This window comes from Pinus tabuliformis, chromosome 2_1 (assembly GCF_031772625.1).
Source record: "Pinus tabuliformis cultivar Carrire ecotype Pingquan chromosome 2_1, CPIR1, whole genome shotgun sequence".
NCBI lineage: Eukaryota > Viridiplantae > Streptophyta > Pinopsida > Pinales > Pinaceae > Pinus > Pinus tabuliformis.
The window spans coordinates 507,614,630-507,636,883 of NC_142299.1; positions in this window are offsets into that span (position 1 = coordinate 507,614,630).

The window sequence follows — 22,254 nt, forward strand, 5'->3', positions numbered from 1 at the left end:
AAGTTAGGACTTTATCATTTTCAAAAGGGGAATGGTAGGTGTTAGAGTCAGTATTTGCATACTTCCATCAGTGATCAAAACTCCTCTTTTTATATCATATTAGTGTCCCATTCTAATTTTTTTTCATTCCACCTAGGTCATTATTCAAAATTTCCTCACTGATGGTAGCCCAAGTCAAAAAGCCCACTCTCCCTCAAAAATCAATACTTACTAGCCCACATTGATGTCTTATTGAGCATACATCAATAATAAAAGCTCATTTCATCATGTATTTATGTCAGTCAAGTCAACATGGAGTCTGGTCATTCAAGATCCCATTAGGTCACTAGGTTTCATTTTCCAAGGTTCAATAATACTCCATTTCATTACATAAGGCCAGCAAAAAAGTATGAGAGTAAGAAAAATAATATCCCTTTTTCATTTAAAGAGGATTTGCAAACATGTAACTATGGTTGCCCAAGTTCTAATTTTCATTCCAAGTATGAGTTTTATTTCAGATTGCAATTTTATTCCAAAAAATAGAGATGTAATATTATTTTTTAATTTATGTAATTTTATGTTCATTATATGTAATAAGTATTGTTCCTAAGCTGCCAACTCAAACTCTATATGCCAAATTCATGAAAGCAAATTCAAATGTAGAGAGTGACAAACTCTAGCATCATCAATCTACAAAGAAGAAAATCAAAGTGTAAAGGGTAATTAGCGAAGTTTTCAATGGTGAACTGAAAAATTAGAAAGTGGGTTTTAAAGTTAAAAAAATCAAATTCAGTCAAGTATATGAGCCTTCATAGCATGAAGCTCAACTTAATTTGTCTCCTACCATCGATTCAGCAAACCCCAAGAGAGAATTTCCCATGATTCTGGGTGAAATTGAAAAAACTGAGCAGGCGCTGCACACTTCCTTCAGGCGCTATGCACTTCCTTCAAGTGCTACACACTTCCTTCTAGAGTTGCACACTTCCTTCAAGTGCTACGCACATGCCAGAGAAAGGGTGCACTTCCTTGTGGTGCTACTCACTTGTCATCTCCTATGGCTGTGACATCTTTCAAATATCTTGGCTGTTATGAATTTTGTGAGAAAATTCAAGAATTCCAACACCATGCTGTGTTGACTAGACTCTTCATATCTAAAATCCATGACAACCAAGTTACTCTATCTGTTGTCACTTTTACTTTATCCATTACCATTATATCAGCTGCCACTGGGATCCTAGATGTTGGGGAGAAATGGTTCAAGCAAGGTGAGTTGGAGAAACATTACTATGAGCCTTTCATAAAACCAAGGTACAAAAATGAGAGAAAGAGCCATTTTCCTTTTTCTCACCTCCTGGAAAAATATCCCCCAATGATGAAGATTATCATGAAATACATTTCATGTGAAGCTATATTTTCTAGATTTTGTTCCTATCACATGCAACTCTTAGTGCATTTCACTAGGGTAAAGACGATCAACATAGCCTACTAACTTTTCCAGAGCATTGATAAGATGGCATATATTGTCTAATAAAGAGAGTATGAACATCAAATGAAAGTATTTTTCATCATTCCATCATCAAAATCATAGTCCTCCATCATCTTAATGAGCTGAACATTGCATGGAGTACCTTCATAACCAATCCCATATTCACTGATCCATCTATTCAGAATGTTCAAAATGTGCCTTCATCGTCTCATCCTTCCACATACATTCCTCCATCTCAGCCCATAGATCATGCATCATCATCAGATCAATCTCTTTCACCATCGCCTCCACCATCACCATTTCATGAGCATATTGAGTCTCCTATCAGAGATGAGATCAGTGAGCCATAAGAGATTGAGCGTGTTGAGATCATCAAGCCTAAAAGGGAATATTTGGGCACATTGGTACACACTTATCAGAGAGGTTGTATGTAGGTGTTTTCCCCACATATTTTGGGAGGGGCCTTGCCTTCTCCACCAACAAAACAAGTACACAAAGGCAAAGAGAAGATGAGAGAGACAAAGATTCGGCATGAGGAGGAGCACCTCCATGAGACAGAGTAGGATTTTGACTTGGTTCACCTAGGTGAGCATGATGACAATAAGGACACCAGAATTATCATCAAGGATAAATATGCACTCATCAGGGAGCTCCAAATCAACTTAGAGAGGTCAAAATACATTATTTCATATTATGAGCAAGAAAATCAGCAACTTCAAGCCAAACATGATGTCATCGAGATTCAACTCATCAAGGAAAAAAGGGAAGAAATGAAGGCCAAGACATTGCTTGATGAGGCCTATGATTGGTATGGTAAACCTGAAGAAGATCAAGAACCAAAAAATAAACCTAGGACTAGAGGGATGAAAAGAGCTCTACAACTAGAGAAACAAATGGAGGTTAATATTGCAAATCAGTTCACATGGAATGAGTAGTTTTCCATCTTGATTAATGAGAACCAGGAGCATTGGCTTGACAAATTCAATCAAAATTTAGAAAAGCTACTAGAAAAGTCCAATCAATAAAATGACATTTAGAGGAATATGGCAAAACATTATGGTAACAGAGAAAGAAATGCAAGTGCACAACTCAAAGCAACAAAGGCAAAAATTGAAGCCCTAACTCACCAAGAAGAGAAAAAGAAACCTGATATAATTGGAGAGGCTTAACTCCAAGCGTAGCCTCACCAACATCAGCTACTTGACCAATTTTGAATCCCCTAGGCTCATTTTTGCAAATTTTGGCTTCTCTGTTGTTTATTAAGCAGTTTTATATCAGTAGCATGGTCAAATTCCCAACACCCTAGGCACTATGCACTTTTTTGGGGCACTTTTTTCAGAAAATGGAGACCACCACTAGATGCATAATGAAAAATACATCTAAGAAAACCATGTTTCCAACCTTAGTTCGTAAAACTAGCAAGTGGAAAGGTAAAAAAACAAGCAGAAAATCATGTTTCTACCTCAATTTTGGCCTAGGCGCTGCGTACAGGCCATTCTTGGGAGAATCAACATTTGGGGAGTCAAATCAAGCCCATTTTGGAAAATTAAGGCTGATTTCGAAACTAGATAGGACAAGATTTCCAATGAGCTATCTTGGGCTCAATTTTGACACCAAAAGGGCAATCAAAAGTAGCCTACAAAGTGTAGGGCGCACTTGACAAAAATATGGCACACTTGACCATTTGCTTGATTTTTCACTGTTTTTCTCCATATTTGATTTTCATCCTTGGAAATCAAATTTTACTGATTTAATTTATGTTGTAAATATAATTATGGTATTTTTATTATCACCTTGGGTAAATACATTAGTTAAATAGATTTCATCAAGTCAAATGAATTAGTTTCAATGTAATTAGGGAGGAGTCACTTAGAGTTCCCTACACTCTAGGTATTAGTTCAAATTTTTTTGGATCTCTTCCTCAACTCATGGATTCGACCCTGAGGATGAGAGAAGGTTGTTGTGATGTCTATATCTTCCCTTTCTTCACTCTTTTCAAATTTTGGACTCAGTTGGATGTTGTACTAGTGATCACAGACACTATTGTATCAGATTTGGCCAGTTCTAATAGATGAGTTGCAGCTATTTCTTTGGGATACATGTGGTATGAATGTTTAGAATTATTTCTTCTTTTTCATAATTTGTGTGAATGTTTTGTAAGTTCATAAATCATTTCATGTGTGTTATATGGTAATTTTCAAGTTGATAGGAAAAATACATTTTTTCTCATGATTTGTTTTGGTAAAGTTATCATAATTTGCCATTTTTTCTTCAGTTTAGGAAGAATACATCTCCTATGCTATTCCTAACTCCTCATCAGTCTTAAACCATCTCACCAAATCACCTTTTAAGTGTTAAGCCTTCTTCCTACCTTGCCCCTTTGAATGTCTACAATCATATCTTATTTGCCCTGACCTAGCCTCTTTGACCTAATATCCTTATCCAACAATAACCCAATCAAATCAAATCAAAACAACCTCTACATTTTGTACCTAGCGTAAAACCCTAATCTATCCAGTCCTCTTGGCTGTGATTCTTTGGAGAGATCCTACTCCATCCTGGTAGGGCTAGCTACCAAGTCAAAAGATTGGCCTGTGGTTACCTCAACTGGACTCTTCCTAAGCCTTAGAGATCCGGAGGAGTGATAATACTAGGCACACTAATAATATCTTCCAATACATGTGAAGTTCCAATGTGTGCCAAGTGATAATTTTTGTTAATGCAATATTATGCCAAGGTGTTCCAGGGCATGCTAGGGACTATAGGGCATGCCAACACATGATAGGGGAGTGTTATGCTATGCTAGGGCATGCCAACATGTGCTTGGGCATCCTACTCATGGCAAGATGTTCTAGGTAGAAAGATGTTCCAAGACATGTTAGGTGCCAAGGAATGTTAGTGTACTATTCGAAAGCATGTTAAGGTGTGCCATGAGTGTTGAGGAGTGCTAGGTCTCTCTCATTAATAGAATTGACAGAGCTTGATTATGTATTAAATAATACAGTTCCTACACACACTAGTGGAACTTTATTTAAATGAAATTTGTTAGATAATAAACCTAATACAGATAAATCATGTGTTAGCTCATAGGAAAACTATATTCTTATGACTTGAGGGAAATGATACACACTAATTGCTTCTTAACAAGTTGACGGACTATGATAACCACTCTGACCTTGGACACATAATGAAAAAGAATCCACAATAATGGTCTTAAATCATTATCTTTTGACAAAAAATATAGTAGCAGGTACATAGCGTCATCGAAAACTCATTAGAATGATAAATGATGATGAACATTTTTTGTGTGTCACCAAAACTAACCAAAAAGATCATTGGTGAGGGTGAATAAAAGATCGTCACTAGAAGTGTCACTAAAAAGAGAATTAGTGATGGGCCTTTAACAACCCTCACCAAAAGTGTCACCAAAGAGAGAATTAGTGACAACCCTTTAAAAACCCTCACCAAAAGTGTCAATCAAAATAGCTTTGGTGACAAACCTTAAAGGACCATCACTATATAAACTTACAACAACAATTTTTTAAAGACCATCACCATATGTGACATTGGTGATGAACCTTAAAGGTTCATCACAACCATGAAGCATCATCAAAAACTCATTGGAATGATCAATGATGATGAACATTTATTTACCATCACCAAAAGTAACCAAAAATATCATTGGTGATGGTAAATAAAAGATCGTCACTATAAGTGTCACCAAAGAGAGAATTAGTGATGGGCCTTTAATGACCCTCACCAAAAGTTTCATTGAAAATGATTTCGGTGACAAACCTTAAAGGACCATCACTATATACGCTTACAAAAATTCTTTTTTAAAGACCGTTACCATATGCGACATTGGTGACAGACCTTAAAGGTTCATCATAGGCATGACCCTCATCAATGACCTTATTTCTTGTAGTGATGTGGAGTCCTTAGGGTCAGTAACTACACATTGCATAGTTTCAAAGGAAGAGATGCATGCTTGAGGTTTGCAACTATGTAATGCATAGTTTAAGGGGGGAGAGTGAGCTCATTGGCTCAAGTTGGTCAGGCACATGAAACTTTCCAAAATTTGACTAATTCTGATATCAGTGAGGTAGAGATGAAACCAAGGGTTTACTTTATCATTATCACACACTCAAAAAAATTACTAACACAACATTAAACACTCAACATCTAGAATCAGCATGATCCCCTAAATTTGATGAGAAAGCAACATTCTCCTCCAAATGGGACACTTAAGATATACTTTGCAACGTTAATGACGACACTAGTATGAAAGTGAATAAAAATTTAGGAATGAGTCTAAAACATGTGTACATGATAGGTAGGATCAATTCATACCAACATTACCTCTTGAAATGAACCATAACTCTACTTTTACAACATGTGACATTTCCCATGCCAAAATACGACACTTGTGAAAGTAAGCGAAAAGTGCAGTTGACAGTTACAAAGGCTTAAATAAATTGAAAGAAACACATTTTAGAGTGAAGATAACATGAAAATGAAACTTATTAAAGTGAATAAAAGTAAACATGATAGTTACAAATGTGAAAGCGACAATTGCGAAAATAAAGGTGTGATACAAAGATAACTAAGAAAACTCACCAAAATAGAAGTACAATTGCAATAGAAGTGAGGAAGATTGTCAATGGAAAGTGTGCAATAATTGTAGACAATTATTGCATAGTACAATGTGCTTATGGATTGTGCGATCATAGTCACTAGTGATTTTTCAAGCCTTACCTTCAAGGATTTTGCAATGCCCACCTAAGGGTGCATAGAAAGATGTGTGTTTATGCATTCATCGAAGACGGAGAATGTGTGAGAGAGTGAATTTGAAACTTAGAATAAGACTTAACACTTTGAAAAAAGTTATATGACCACAAAGTGTTCCTAAAATGATTAATCATAATATCCTAAGTATGATCCAAAATTCAGGTGTAGGAAAATTTTTGGAGGGGGTTTGTCATAGTAGGAACACTTGGTGACACATTGGTAGAACTTCAAATTCTTTGTTTAGGTCTACCTCTGACCATAAAGTCTTAGTCCTTTAGGAAGTATTGATTCATTACATGGATTACCATGGCTTCTCCATTTGACTTGGTTATGGATATAGTCTCCACTATTCCTTTTCTCATATAAACACATTTACAAAGCTTGTGAAATCAAAATGATTTTGATCTAAGAGAAGTTTATATAGTAATGCGAATTAAACATAATCAAAGTATGAGTTTTCATCCTTAGTGTTGTTCGACTACTAGTAGGCCTGGACAATAGTGTAACAAAGTCACTATAGGAACAAAAGCATAGCTTCACTTCCAAGGAGCTTGAATAGTACCCTGGCCAAGTCACTTGCTTCACCTCTTTGCATAGGAATCATTTCTCTTCTCTCACCCTCTTTTATTTTATTTATATAACTATTCTTAGGCTCTTATTATTTCATACTGGTTGAAGAGGGATCCTGACTTCTTAAGAGAAGGAGAGGTTGTTCCTTTAGAGATAGGTATATATACCTCTCATGTTTATTTACTCACTATTGATTTCCCCTTTCCCTTTTCGACTTGTTTGGATCATTAATAAAAACATATAATACCACGTCAAGAGATGAGGATGCTAAAATAGATGTGGGCATCGTGGTTCAACTAATGGATTTCCATTAAAATGGATCGTATTTTTCATTCACATGTTATTGACATTAAAAATATGTAAACCCAAATAGGGAAGAGGGTAAAAGATTAACCAAGAGTTGTTTGTCGTCACAATTTTCCCTTTTCAATATTTTCCACATTGTCTTTTGAGCCAAACAACAGTACCTTTCATGCAAAGTTTTATTTAAAAAAACATGAAAGAAAAGACTTGACAAAAGAAAAAACAAGATTTAAAGATAAAAGCAGATGAAGAACTAAACTAAAAACAACATGTGTGACAAAATAAGAAAATAAAAAAAAACCAGAGACTAGATGGAGATTGATTAGATGATGAATATGCAAGGGATCTAGAATGAAGCTCGACTTACTCTTAACCTAACTAGCGAGGAGGTCAGGGCTAAGTGTAATGAAATTTCAAATGTAGCCATTGTAACTACTCCTGACCTACAATCACAAAGGTTTGAGTGATTGAAACTAATATAAATCAATGTGCAATAGTAAAGGTAAGAGATTGAGTAGCTTGCACAATGAATTGAAGGTGTTTCATATCAATAGAAAGATGTTCCATAGCAAATACCTCTAACAAAATTGCAATATTACCTTTTTGAAAAAAACCATAATCAAAGAAACCTTGAAAGATTTTTGTCAATGCATCTACACCTATATTTTCTTCCTTACAATACATATGAAAAAACTGTAACTTGTTATTAGAAAAAGGGCTTGCTAAGTACGATGCTTCCAACCAATCATAAATTGGATCACAAAATTCAAAACCATTATCTTGAAAACCGTGAAATCCTTGAGAAAATACAATTTCAGTTAACGACATGGAATCAGGACGAGAATCTTGTAAGCGAAACTAAATCCGATCATGTCGAGAAGGCTTGTCAATTACTTGAAAAGCATCTAAATAATAATATGATGAACCAAAAATATCAATCAATGCAAAACAAATACCATCAAATATACTAGTGGGAAAATGTTTAGTTGAATTACAACTACTAGTGCCAACATCATGATGAGATAAACCATTTAAAGCATAAGATTCTTAGCTAATAGAGAACAAATATAAAAAAATTTGAACAAGTTTGCAAAATATTTGAACAATAGAATCATCTTCCTCATATGCTGAATGTAACAATACATTTCCTTGTACCAAGTTACAAACCAAGTCAACACCATGATCATTAAAATAATTGAAAAGGAATGCTAGCACAAAAAACACATGAAATGAATCAAGACGCAATGCATAAAAAATAGGTACTTGATTAATCAAATAACTCAAGATTCACTAAAACTCAAGAGGACATATGGTGCCATGAAGAAAATTACTAGCATTATAACATTCTCAAAAAAAATTAGGAGCTAGTTATTTTCAAAAGATTTTGATCAATATGCATATTTCAGCCAACGATAATCAAATTCATAGCTCTCTACCTCCATGAGAGACATCCATTCCAAAATCAAGTTTGATACAATATATTTTCCTCAAGATGAACCAACTGAAAATGAATCTTGAAAGTCAACAAAGTTATATCCAAAATTCCATAAGTCTTTCAAGAAGGAATTTTCACACAGTGAAACCATTCAAAGAAAAGTATTTTATGAGAACATTTAGTTCTTACTTAGTTCATGTATCTTACCAATATCGTGAGAACTTGAAATAACCATCAACAAAATTTGAAGTGCCTAGACTTCCTAACAAGTCCCAAAATTTTCAAAGATTATAGAATTTAATTTTCAATATTGGATCAGATCATGCATTATGTGTAGACAACTACTACTAGTAATTTCAATGAGACCACTATTGTTAACATTGTAGCCACCTATATCACTGATTCGATCATATTTTACAACCTAAACAAATAAATGATTCGAGTTATAATTTTTTTCTAATAAAATGTATAGGGATGGATATATTGGATCAATCCCATGAGTAACATGAAGAAAAAAAATCTCTTCATGCAAGATTGGAAATGAAGAGGAATGGAGTGGATACTTGATAATTAGATTGTGTCCCTATTCATCATGGATGACCTCACTACCTTGTGATAATTCAATATTCTTCTTGTTGGGTTGGAGATCCAAATAGCAAGACATATAAGTAATAGGAAACAAGGAACAAGGAGTTGAAGAAGAAGCCTCCATGAGGAAATATTCTTTGACCAAAAGAAACTATTGATATAAATCTTCCATATCAAAATTTGATTTAAGAACTAAAGTATTGGTGGGTACACTTGGGAATTCATCACCATGTAAATCAATAGAATCATCATCATCAGAGTGATGGTTTCCCAAGACTTTACTTAATTAATTAGGAAAATTTAGTTAATTTAACTTATTAATGACATTAGTAGGTTCAATATCATCCAAGAATGAAGAGGAAACATCTACACATAGAGGAGTTTGAAAGATAAAATAAATATATAATCAATCCTCACCTTTCTGCTCCTCTACATGTGAAATGTTACTACCATGCACCTGGTCACTACTTGGATTTGGAAGAGACTTATCATGTGGATCAAGGGGCAAGGGATTATGAGAAAGAGATTATAGAGGATGAAGAATATTCAAATCATATTGAGGACTAAAGTTATCACTGTTAATATCTTCCTGAAAAGTGGAGGGATTAGTCATAACCTTAGGTTGCATAAACCATTCCAAGGTTTCCTCCATTATATATAATTCATGAAATCAAATGAAGATTCAAGAGACAGATCAATAGTTAGATTATCATATTTCACAACATTAACATCATCACAAGGAAGCCCCAAAATTTGTAGTGGAAAGCGAGGAGGACAAGGAATAAAAGGAATAGTAAGTTCCTCCTTTGAAATTATAGGTGTCTCATGATTTAAAAAAGTTGGGAGAGAAGAAGCATTAGGGGGTTCGAAATCACCATGTAAAGATATTTGGACCAAAAACTCAATTTTTCTTTAAAGAAATCCCAATTCCTGCATTCTTCAAACCATGTAAACTTTGAAACGGGAACTATAAACTCAAAATGAGAACTCTACCCAAAAAAGCCTAAAAAAACATGAAAAATAGTGCTAAAAACGAAAAGTGTGTATACAAGAATGATGGTTTTTTTTAGGGGTCAATTTTAAACATGTTTTAAAAATGGCAGTGAGAACGAATTTTTTGTGCAAAAATTATGAAAAAAACAGGCTGAAAATGAAAAGGGCTAATAATGGAATGATGGATTTTTTTTTTAGCATCAATTTTCAACATTTTAAAAAAATGCTAGTAAAACCAAATTTGTATGTGCAAAAAATTGTGTAAAAAACACCCTCAAATGAAAAATGTTGATGCTAGAATAACATTTCTTTTTGGGTAAGTTTTCAACATTTTGAAATAATGGTGTAAAAGATTGTGTTATGACTCCGAAAAACATTAAAATTTCAAAAAAATAATGAAAATATAAAATTTAAAAAAAAAAAAAAAAAAACAATGAAAAAAACACAAAAAAAAGGTTAAAAAAAAACCAAAACGTAAATAAAAATATATATTAAAAACAAAACATAAAAAAAAAAAGACAACAACAGCAACAACAACAACAACAACAAAAATCAATTATAAAAATGTAAAAAAAAAAAAAAACGAAACTAACCTATAAAATATAAGAATTAAAAAATTAAAAAAAATTAAGGAAATAAATAATAAGAAAAAAATATTTTCAAAAAAATAACATTTTTTTAATGTGGTAAACCATAAAAAAGTTTGGGAAAAAAAAAAGAAAATTAAAAAACTATAAAATTAAGTAAAAATAGAAAATTTTAAAAAAAGCATTAAGAAAAACAAAAAAAATAAAATAAAATTAAAAACAAACTAAATTAAAAAACATAGAAAAACAACAAAAAAAACGAAAAAATTAAAAGACTACAAAAATTAAGATTAAAAACATTTTCATAAAACCCTAAAAAACAAAAATATGCTGAAATTTAAAATAAACTAAAAACCCATAAAACAATTAAAATTTAAAGAAAATACATATTTTCAAATTAAAAAATAAAATAAAAAGCATTTAAAATTCAAAAGAAAAAAGCAATATATATATATATATATATATATATATATATATATATATATATCAAATTTTATATAAAAAAATTTAAAATTTAAAATTTTGGATTTGACAATGATTTAAAATTTAGATTTAGAAAAAAATAAAACAAAAAAACACTAAAATTAAAAAAAGCTAAACATATTTTTGATATTTTTTAAAATAACATTTAAAATATTTAAAATATATATATTATATTTTACAAATATATATAAAATTAAAAAAACATTTAATATATATATATATATATATATATATATATATATATATATATATATAAACATATTTAACAAAATTTATTTTTTATTTAAAAAAATCAATTTTATCCACCATCTCCCTAACGGGCGACCGAGCAGTGGCTATTTGATTCTCGGAATCGAATAGCCACTTCCCGGCCACCCCCATGGGCAGTTGGGTGGTGGCTATCTGATTCTTAGAATCGGATAGCCACCACTCAGTTGCCTGTGGGGGTGGTCGGGTTGTGGTTATTCGATTCTTAGAATGCGATAGCCACCGCTTGGCTGCCCGTGGGGGCGGCTGAGTGGTGGCTATCCAATTCTCAGAATCGGATATCCACCTCAAGGACAGTCAGGGGGTGGTTATCCAATTCCGAGAATTAGATAGCCACCGCCTGACCACCAGTGGTGGTGGTTATCCGATTCTCAGAATCAAATAGCCATCGCCCAACCGCCTGTGGGGGTGGCTATCCGATTCTCGGAATCGAATAGCCATCGCTCGGATGCTTGTGGGGGTGGCTATCCAATTCTTGGAATCGAATAACCATCACCCAGTTGCCCATGGGGGTGGCTATCCGATTCTCAAAATCGGATAGCCACCGCCCAACCACCCGTGGCGGTGGTCGGGCGGTGGCTATCTAATTCTTAGAATCAGATGGTCACCGCTCAGCTGCCCGTGGGGGTGGCCGGGTGGTGGCTATCCAATTCCGAGATTAGATAGCCACCCCCCATGGACGGTCGGGCAGTGGCTATCCGATTCTCGGAATCAGATAGCCACTGCCCGACCACCCATTGGGGCGTGGCCCTGGGTGGTGGAGCTGTGTGCATAGATATTTTTAAAATTTTAATCGTAAATAATTTTTTTTTTTTTAAATCCAATATATATATATATATATATATATATATATATAAAATGTTTTAAGGTTTTTTTTTTTTTTAAATATATATATATATATATTTTAAATTTTAAATTTTAATTGTTTTTGTATTTTTTTTTTTTTTTTTAATTGGAGTACTTTTTATTTTTTTCCTAATCTTGATTTTAATAATTTTTTAGATTTTTATTGGTTTTTTTTTTTTCTATTTTTTAAAATCTAGTTTGTTTTTTAATTTTAATTTTCTTTTTTTTTTTTGTAGTTTTTTGTTAATGCTGTTTAAAAATTTTCTATTTTTAGTTACTTAATTTTAGAGTTTTTTTAATTTTTTAAATTTTTTTCCCAACTTTTTTATGGTCTCTCTCTCTCTCTCTCTCTCTCTCTCTCTCTCTCTCTATATATATATATATATATATATATATTTATTTATTACATTTTATGTTTTTTTTACCTCTTTTTTTATATATAATTTTATATTTGCTTTTTTCTTTTTTAATAAAAAATCTAAAATGTCAAAATTTGTTAAATTTAGAAAATAATTATTTACATTTCATATATTAGAAAATTTAAAGTCAAAAAATAGGTCTTTTAGAAAAAGGCCCTGATGCAGAATCACCACTTTTTTAAATCAGCATGCAAATTACTAACATTGTAAAAAATAATGTACATAAAAAAATTTAAAGTGCCAAAAACTATGCTCTAAAAGAAATATGTGTGTTCTGCATCCCCCCTTTTCATAATCGGGTCACTCTTTTGCTATCTCTATGAAACAGGTAATAGTATCAGTTCTCGTTTCAAAGTTTACATTGTTTTCAGGAAAGTCATAACAAAGGTGAAAGAATATGTTACAAAAAAACTCTATTGATTAATTAGGCTTCATTCTTGGTTGATTAATTATTTTGAAAACATATCAGTAATCATACCTATCGAAGGCTTAATAAATCTCCTTCAGGAATTGATCAAATGAATGAATGGAAGCATGAAGTAGTTTATGACACCATTAGTTAACTCAACCTTTGAGAGTGATGAATATAAGCACATAATTAAGAAATTCACAATCAATTTCATAAGATTCAAAAATCTTGAAAAGTTGAAAGATATGCACAATTATGGATGTATCACAGTCAACATGAAAATTTAATTGATACAAGTGATAAAAATGTTCATCGGGGATTACAATTTTACAAATATATATATATTGGGAAAATAGCTTCGAAGTATGATTTGGGGATGAACCGTTTAATATAAGAGATTTAAAATAGAATCAACAGGCACACCTTGTCATCTAGCCCTCCTTCTACCACCAGTTGTTAACAACTAGAAATCCATCAACCAAGGGGATCTCCGTGATGTGAAATCCAAAGTATACCTCACACCATTTGGAGTAATAGCCACATTCAAAGCATTAACTCGGCCACCATAACTCTAATATTTTCCTTGGTTGCAATGAATCACATAATAGAGTTGCATATAACATTTGAAAGAAATAAGTAAGTTGACACTGTGGAACACTAATTGCAATGTGTACAAGGAAAAATTCATGAGGGGGAAGTAAGACTAAGTCTCTCGAATGAAAACCATAGCACTATCCTAAGAGAGGCACAAGAGAGTTAGGAATGATTCATTAGTTATGTATTGAAATAATTCATAGAGACACAACAATTATTAAATAAAAAAACATATATTCAACAAGATAATTACCAAATCCTGTGATGTATATCAATTTATTTAGTACATATGAACATAACATATACCATAAAAATCCGCAGAATAGTTTTACAATGTTCACGATATGTGCATGAAAATGTGTCATCTCAATAAGCTTATGATTATTAGATGAAATATCCAAGTACAAAGTTACAATGGCAAGCCACTAGCTCCAATAATGGAACATTGAGTCACTACTTTCTTCTCGAAAGAAGGATCTTCTCTCCTATGCTAAGCTAGAGAAGCCAAGACTAGCTCTCCAAAGCCTAAGAATCCAAAATCCCATTTCTTGAGTTATGAGGCTGAATATATAACAAGAAAAATGGCCTTTCATATCCCCATGACTCTTAAGCTTTTCTATGGAATCTTGAATTTCCAAGTGAGTCTTGAACTGCTACAAGACTATTGGACTTTCCTAGTGATTCTTTAGTTTTGATGCGACTTTTCATATTCCACATGTGAAACTCGGACTTCAATGGATTTACATTTTGTCATTTTTGGAAATACATAATTACACTCCACATCATGTGGGAAGACTCATTGACACATATGACACTGTGATGACAATTTTACAAGCCATGACTTGGCAATGATGACATGGAACTTCATGGTGATGTGGTATTTCCAAGATTTTCTTATTGCCACTTTCTTTATATCTCCATAATATATGATTCTTTTTTTCCTCTTTCTCCTACAAAAGGATTGAAGATATGGAGTATTTTATGTGATTTTGATCTTATAACTTCTATTGTAATATAGTGTCCCTTGAACTTCAAGTTGAGTGACCATATTGTCTTCCCAGATTCCCAATTGTCTTCCAGCATAGTCTCCTTCTCTTCCTCTTTGAGAAATCATCTTGTCATGTCAATATATAGTACGTGAAAATCAAATCCACTCATGAAAATATGACATTTGTCAAGAAATCTGCTAGACTAACTCTCTTCATGAAATCCATCAATTGACTGGGAAGTGGGTACTAGACCATGAAGAAGGTCGAGGGATTATATAGTGCATGTTTTGGGATGACAGGGACGACGGACTGATGACTGCAACTATGCCATGCATAAAAAATAGAGGTGTGAGAAGCAAGATTGCATACTTAATGGACACAGTGAGGCGGGATTTCCCTACATAACTACAAAATGTGCAGTTTAGGAGAGAGAGATCCAACATATTGCATAGTTGTGTAGTTCAAGGAGATAGGGTGGCAAATTGTTGTTTGCAACTGCATAATGCGCATAAGGAGACTATATGGGAGGCATGATTGAACAATTATAGAGGTTAAGTGGAAATTCATGTTCACTCTAACTACACAATGTGCAGTCCTTGGAGGTAGCAATTGTGTACTGTGTTGTTCCAGGAGGTATGGATTCATGCTTAAGGCTTGAAACTACACAATATGAATTTCAAGGGGAAAGAGTGATCTTAGGTTGGGTGGGCATGAAAATTTCCATAATTTTACTATGTGTGGGATCAATGAGGCAGATATGAAGCCAAGGTTGGACTTAGTCATGATCACACACTTAGCACAATCACTAACAAAACGTTAAACACTGAACATATAGAATCAACATGATCAACTTAATGTGAGGACAAAGAAACATTCTCTTTCGAGTGTGAAACTTAAGATATACTTTGCGTTGACAATGATGAAACTAGTCTGATAATGCATAAGAACTTGGGAATGATTATAATACATGTATACCTAATAGATAGGACCCAATGGTACCAAAGTTGCATCCTGAAATGAAATATAACTCTAATTTTACAACGTGAAACAATTCTCATGCGCAAATGCGACACTTGTGAAGGTAAGTGAAAAGTGAAAATGAAACCTGCAAAGGCCTAAAGAAAGTGAAATAAACACATGCCAAAGTGAAGATAATGTAGAAATGACACTTATTTAAGTGAATGCAGGAAAAAACAACAGTGATGAATGTGAAAGTAACACTTGTGAAAACAAAGGTGTGTGAGTGGAATTTGAGAAAAATCACCAAAATAGAAGTAAAATTGCAATCAAAGTGAGGACCACTATCAATGTAGAGTGCACACCTACTTTTAAAATGTGTCGTCTAATACATTGTGATTATGGATTGTGTATTCACTATCACTAGTGATTGCGCAAGCCTTACCTTCAAGACTTTCACAATGCCTAAATAAGATTGCATAGAAATATGTATGTTTATGAATTCCTCGATGATAGAGCATGTGTGAGCAAGTGAATTTTACACTTAGAAGAGGAGTTAACATTTTGAAAAACATTAGATGACTAAGAAGTGACCATGAAGCAATAGATCGCAATATCCTTTGCGGGCTCCAAAATTCAAGTGTTTGGAGGGTGTTTATCACCATGACAATGCTATAAAAACCATGGATTAAAAGTTGATGTAATAAAATTAATAAAGGAAAAATAAGACCAATGTCATGGGACATGTATTTGAAGTTTAATGTTGGGAAAAAAATCATATTGGGGGTTGTTTTAGTTTATTATGGATAATGAAATTCACAAAGGCATTGACAAAGGAAAAGAGGAATTAATTAGCATTTTATTTATGAAAATAATGGAAAATAGGAGAAAAGGGAGATGAAGCGTCATAGATTTGCATGAGAAATAAATTGAGGGGAAAATAGAGGAAATTGAAGAAAATAGAGGCCTCAATAATAAAAAGACTTATCAGGATCAATTCACAGATTTTGTTGGTTAACCTTTTCTCAGTTCAATTTTGGAAATCTCTTTATTCTCTCATATTATTTCACACTTAAAGAATTATTAGATAACTATAGCATTGGAGAAAGGGAAGAAAAGGAAGGATAATAAGGCAAAGGAAAACATAGGACAAGAAAGTAAAAGTTGGACCAAGTACCTTCAACAGGAATACTTGCAGGTAATGGGTTGCATGTGTGATTTCCTAGCTAGTTCATGAATGCAGGGTACATACATGTGTGTATTTGGTTCTCTTTTTTTCACTAGCATGGGTTTTTCTAGGTGTGACAATGTTTTGAGCCTTGTATTGTCATTTCCATATCATCATGGTGTGATGGGGTTCTTTTACATGGTTGAGCTTTGGATTGTCAAATGGCTTTCGAAACAATTGAGGTGGTCTCAAGAAAAAGTCCCAAGGGCCTAGGAATACATTGACTAATTTTTGCAGGATTGTGGTAAACCCTGAGGGTGGGGACGAGAAAATTACTCAAGGTATTGGTGAAGAAACTTTAAGGCATCCAACCTTGTTTTGGGACTATTAATCGCTTGACCAGTTTTGATGGGATTGTTGTAAAACCTGAGGATGGAGGTGACTTAATATTTGGGAAGTCATTGTTATTTGTGTTTTTGTTTTGGGCCTAATGATGCATTAACTAGTTTTGGTAGGATTGGAGTAAATATTAAGGGTGGAAGTTGTTTAATATTTGAGAATCCCTTGCTATTTTTGTCTTGAGTCCCACATTCATGCTTGGAGTATGGCACAAGGGTAATTGGATGGAGGAAAGATTTGGCTCACCTCAATCTATGGTCGGGTGGTACATGGAAGTCCCTAACTTGGTTAGCTTTTGCATAGGTTAAGAAGATATATTTTCCTATTTTATTTCATAAGTAATTGTACTTGTTATTAGGTGGATTTGATGGTTGTTCTAACATTGTTATTATTCTAGTTATATGCTAGTTATAAGGATGGCTTCATAACATGCTCTAGTTATGGTTCTTAACATGTTTTGATTAGATGATGAATGGTCAATGAATGCATGAGATAACAATTTTATTTCATCTATTTGGAGAGGCAATTAGACCTTCTTAATGATTTTGAAATAAGTTTTAGGACCTTATGTCTAGATATGCATTCATGGCATATAGATTACATGTTCTCAATATGTTTGACGGAATGAATATCATGGTTATGCCTGGTTAGGTCAAGTCCTTGATCAATATTTGTATGAATGGATTTTCCTTGATGTCATTATTCATTTTGGAAAGTCCCACTAAGTTGTAGAGAGTGGTCTCAAGGTTGACCTAGAATTTAGGCTCAAAATTTGGGACCACACCATATGAACTGGAAAAGTTGGGTTGCAAGAGAATGGATACATGCTTTTCTATGTGGTTGGAAGCTCGTGACCACATGTAGGCCTTTCTGTGGGAGTGGTTGCAGGCCCAGGCTAGGAAAAAGAGGTCTATCTCAAGGTTTTGCCACCTAGGATAGTTGTTCATCCCCTAAGTGGCCTGTAGCCCCTGTAGGATGTAGCGAGATGTTAATTTTTCATAAGTAATTAGCCCCACCTTCTTAATGGGACATAGGAGGTTAGGTCATGTCATTGTGGCCCTGAACTCATGTTTACCTCAGTAGGGCTTTAAAAGTGGGTAAATAGGGGAGGGGTGGTTACAAATTGGTATCAGAGCATGGATGAATACTTGGAATGGATGGGAAAAATGTGTTTGTCATGCATGCATGTTAGTGTCTATATGGTTGTTATGAATGCATTATCATTGTTATGGTCATCAAGCATGACGCCATGATATGCAGTTGGTATTATCATGCATGATGTCATTATATTAATATGGTTATGTATATAGATGTAACATGTTAATTTGGACTGACCTTGCAGATAAGATAGCTTCCTCTAAACGTCAATGAGGTATGTAGATTATGTTTATATTTGGTTATCTGACATGGTATGCTTACAAGAATAATATCAAAGATGAATAGAAAAATGGTGGATTACAGTTCACAAGACTCACCTTACAGATAAAATGAGAAACCAAGAGATGAGTACTCTCTAGAAATAACAAACACCTTAAAAAGTATAAAAGAAGAAATAAAAAGTTACAAAGCAGATAATGATAGGATCATTCAGTCACACGAAATAATGTTAGGGAACATGAGAAACAAGAAGAGGTTAATGCAATCATCCTTCAGAGTTTTTTAAAATTTCAACGACATGGACAATAACAGATCAATTATAGATAGGAGGACAATACTAATGAGGCATATGGTAGTAGGTCTCATGGTGACCATAAGTCAGACTGGGATGACACAGTCAGAGATGGTAGGTTCTTAGATACATCTTTTAGGAGAGTCAGTGGATATGGGTTATACTCTAGTTCTAGTTTAGACATGTATCATGGTCATCATTGCTATCATCCTTATAGGAGGAGCGCTCGGGGAAATTTATCAGATGAGTTCGATAAATCAAAAACACCTACATTTGATGGAGAAATTAAGAAAATGGAAGATGCAGAGGCATGGTTGCTTGGAATGAAGAATTTCTTTGAGTTTCATGGCTATATAAAGAATATGAAGGTTGGGATAACTATTTTCATCCTCAAAGGGAAAGCATACATCTGGTGGGAAGATGTGAAACGTGTCAAAGAAATCAAGATAGAGGAGTTGATTTGGCATGAATTCAAGGGACTCTTCAGGAAGAAGTTATTATTAGAGAGACACTATGGTCGTAAGGCCAAGGATTTATATGAACTCAAGATGGGATCGATGACAGATGAGGAATGCATGACTATGTTCTTGGAGTTGTTGAGGCATGTTCCATATGTTAAGGATGAGAAGATAGAAATTCATATATTTATCAGTGGAATGTCATTATCATTTAAGGATCAGATTGAGTATGATGAAACTTAATCACTAGAAGAAGTCATTGGGAAGTTGAAACACTACTATGTGCAATGGAAACGTGAGACCGACTCTAAGGAATGTTGAAAAAGGAATGAAAAGACTAAAGTTAAATCGCCACTGAAGTAAAAAAGACCTTAGGATGTAGGTGAGAAAGAGAATATTTCTCATTACAAGAAGTTTAATGTAGTAGAGAAGGGACATGGGCCTCAACTTGGAGAGAAAAAGAATATTGGTGATGGTAGGAGACAGTTGCAGTGTTGGATATTTGGTAAGGATAACCTCCAGAATTATTTTCTCTCATATCAAGGTAGCAAGCCTCAGATCTATAGTTTTGAGGAGGCACAGACAGTTGGGGATGTTGTATAGAGAACTCCTCAGATTTATGCAACATTTGATAGCAAGCATGCAAATCTCCATGCATCTATTATTAAGATGGACTTTAAGCTTTGTGATCATGTTGTTTCTATTTTCATTAAACCTTGATATTATTATAGTTGAAAAATTGTGATTTGGATCATCCACAGTAATATGTGCATCTTGTCGACATTTTGAATCCCAAAGGGGATCCATCTTCAGGACAGAAATTTTAGTTAGTCTACCACTAAATTTTTTTGTCCTGAAGATGAATCCCCTTTGGGATTCAAAACATCAATAAGAAGCACATATTACTGGGGATGATCTGAATCACAATTTTCCAAAAGACAATGACAAAAGCTTAAAATCTAATATTATTATAGTTATGTTAATCCTAACCTGGTGGGTAAGCGAGGTTCGAGACAAAAAGAAAATGCAAAGTCTTGGTTGGTGTAGTTCGCTACATGAATGAAGAAGAAAGTTTATCACTGGCTAAGAGCTTGACAATTTGAGTTGAACAATATGCCTACATCATCACATATGAATGTGATTCCATTGGGGTCATATAGTATGATGCTAGGTATTGATTGGTTGTATCTTCATAGGACTAAGGTGGATTGTAAGGAGAAGGGCACTAAATGCTGGTATGATGAAGGAGAGAAGAGAATATTAATGCATGGTAAGAATAATCCTACACTAGTGAGAATGGTAATAAATATGAAAGAAAAGCATAGTTGCAGAATAGGGTGTGTACTGATCATAGTGGATGTTTTCTATGATAAAGTTAAGGATATTGAGGATGTGGAAGTCTTGAAGAGGTACCTAGTTTTGGATATTTTCCAGGATCTGTTCCTAGCAAAGATTTTAGAATTACCACCTCACAGGCAAGTGGGATTTTCTATTGAGTTCATACAAGGAGCAACACCAACAATGAAGGAACCTTACAAGATGAGCACTCCAGATTTAGTGGAACTAAAGTTGCAGTTGAAGGAAATGATTGACAAGAGATACATTAGGCTAAGTGTATCACCCTAGGGTACACTTGTGTTGTTTGTGAAGAAGATAGATGGAATCTTAGATTGTGTATTTATGATATGCAGTTGAACAAGGTAACTATGAAGAACATGTACCCTTTCCTGAGGATCGATGACATGTTTGATTAGTTGAAGGGAGAAACAATGTTCTTGAAGATTGATTTGGGATTATGATATCATCAGGTATGTATCAAAGAAGAGGACATTTACAAGACTGCTTTTCAAACCATGTTTGGGCATTGCTAGTTTTTTGTAGTTCCTTTTTCTTTGACTAATGTTCCAACTACTTACATGTGTTTGATGAATAGAATGGTGCATCCTTATCTAGACATGTTTGTGACTGTATTCGATGATGATATATTGATATATTATAAGAATGAGGAAGAGCATGCCAAAAACTTAGCAACAATGTTGGGATTGCTAAGTGGTCATTTGTTATATGCCAAGCTTAGTAAGTACAATTTATTTTAGACAAAGGTACATTAGTTGGGACATGTTGTTTACATGGAAGGAATAATAGTGGATCTAGAAAAGATTAGAGCTAACATGGAATGGGCATCTCCTAGGAAAGAGAATGAGGTCAGATCATTCATGTAATTAACAGGTTATTATAGTAGGTTAATTAGGAATATATCATGGATTACCTATAATATTACATCATTGTGGAAAAAGGGAAATGAATTTGAATGGACAGAGGAATCCACAACAAGTTTTGTGTCGTTGAAGTAATTGCTTACAAACAATCTATTTCTAAATATTTTAGATCAAAATAAAGAGCTTGTGGTGTGTACATATGCTTCCAAGAGAGGACTTAGTGGAGTCCTAATGCAGGAGGGATATGACGTATGTTATGATTCAAGGAAATTGAATGAGCACAATTAGAACTATGTGACGCATGATCTTGAGTTGGGAGCGATCATTCATGCATTGAAGATGTTGAGGCACTATCTTCTTGGGAGGAGTTTTTTTTATGAGTGATCACAGTGGGCTAAGATACTTGTTTGACCAACCTAATCTGAATTCTAGGAAAGCTAGATGGTTGGCCATGCTCAATGGGTTTAAATTCGAGATCAGGTGCATTAAGGGTAAAAGAGAACAAGGTTCTATATGCTCTTAGAGAAAGAGTGTAGGTAAATCACATCACAACTATGAGTTCATATAGGACAAATTTACAGGATCAGATCTTACAGGTAGGAAAATAGGATGATAGGTAGATAGAGCTTAAACATAGGTTACATCAAT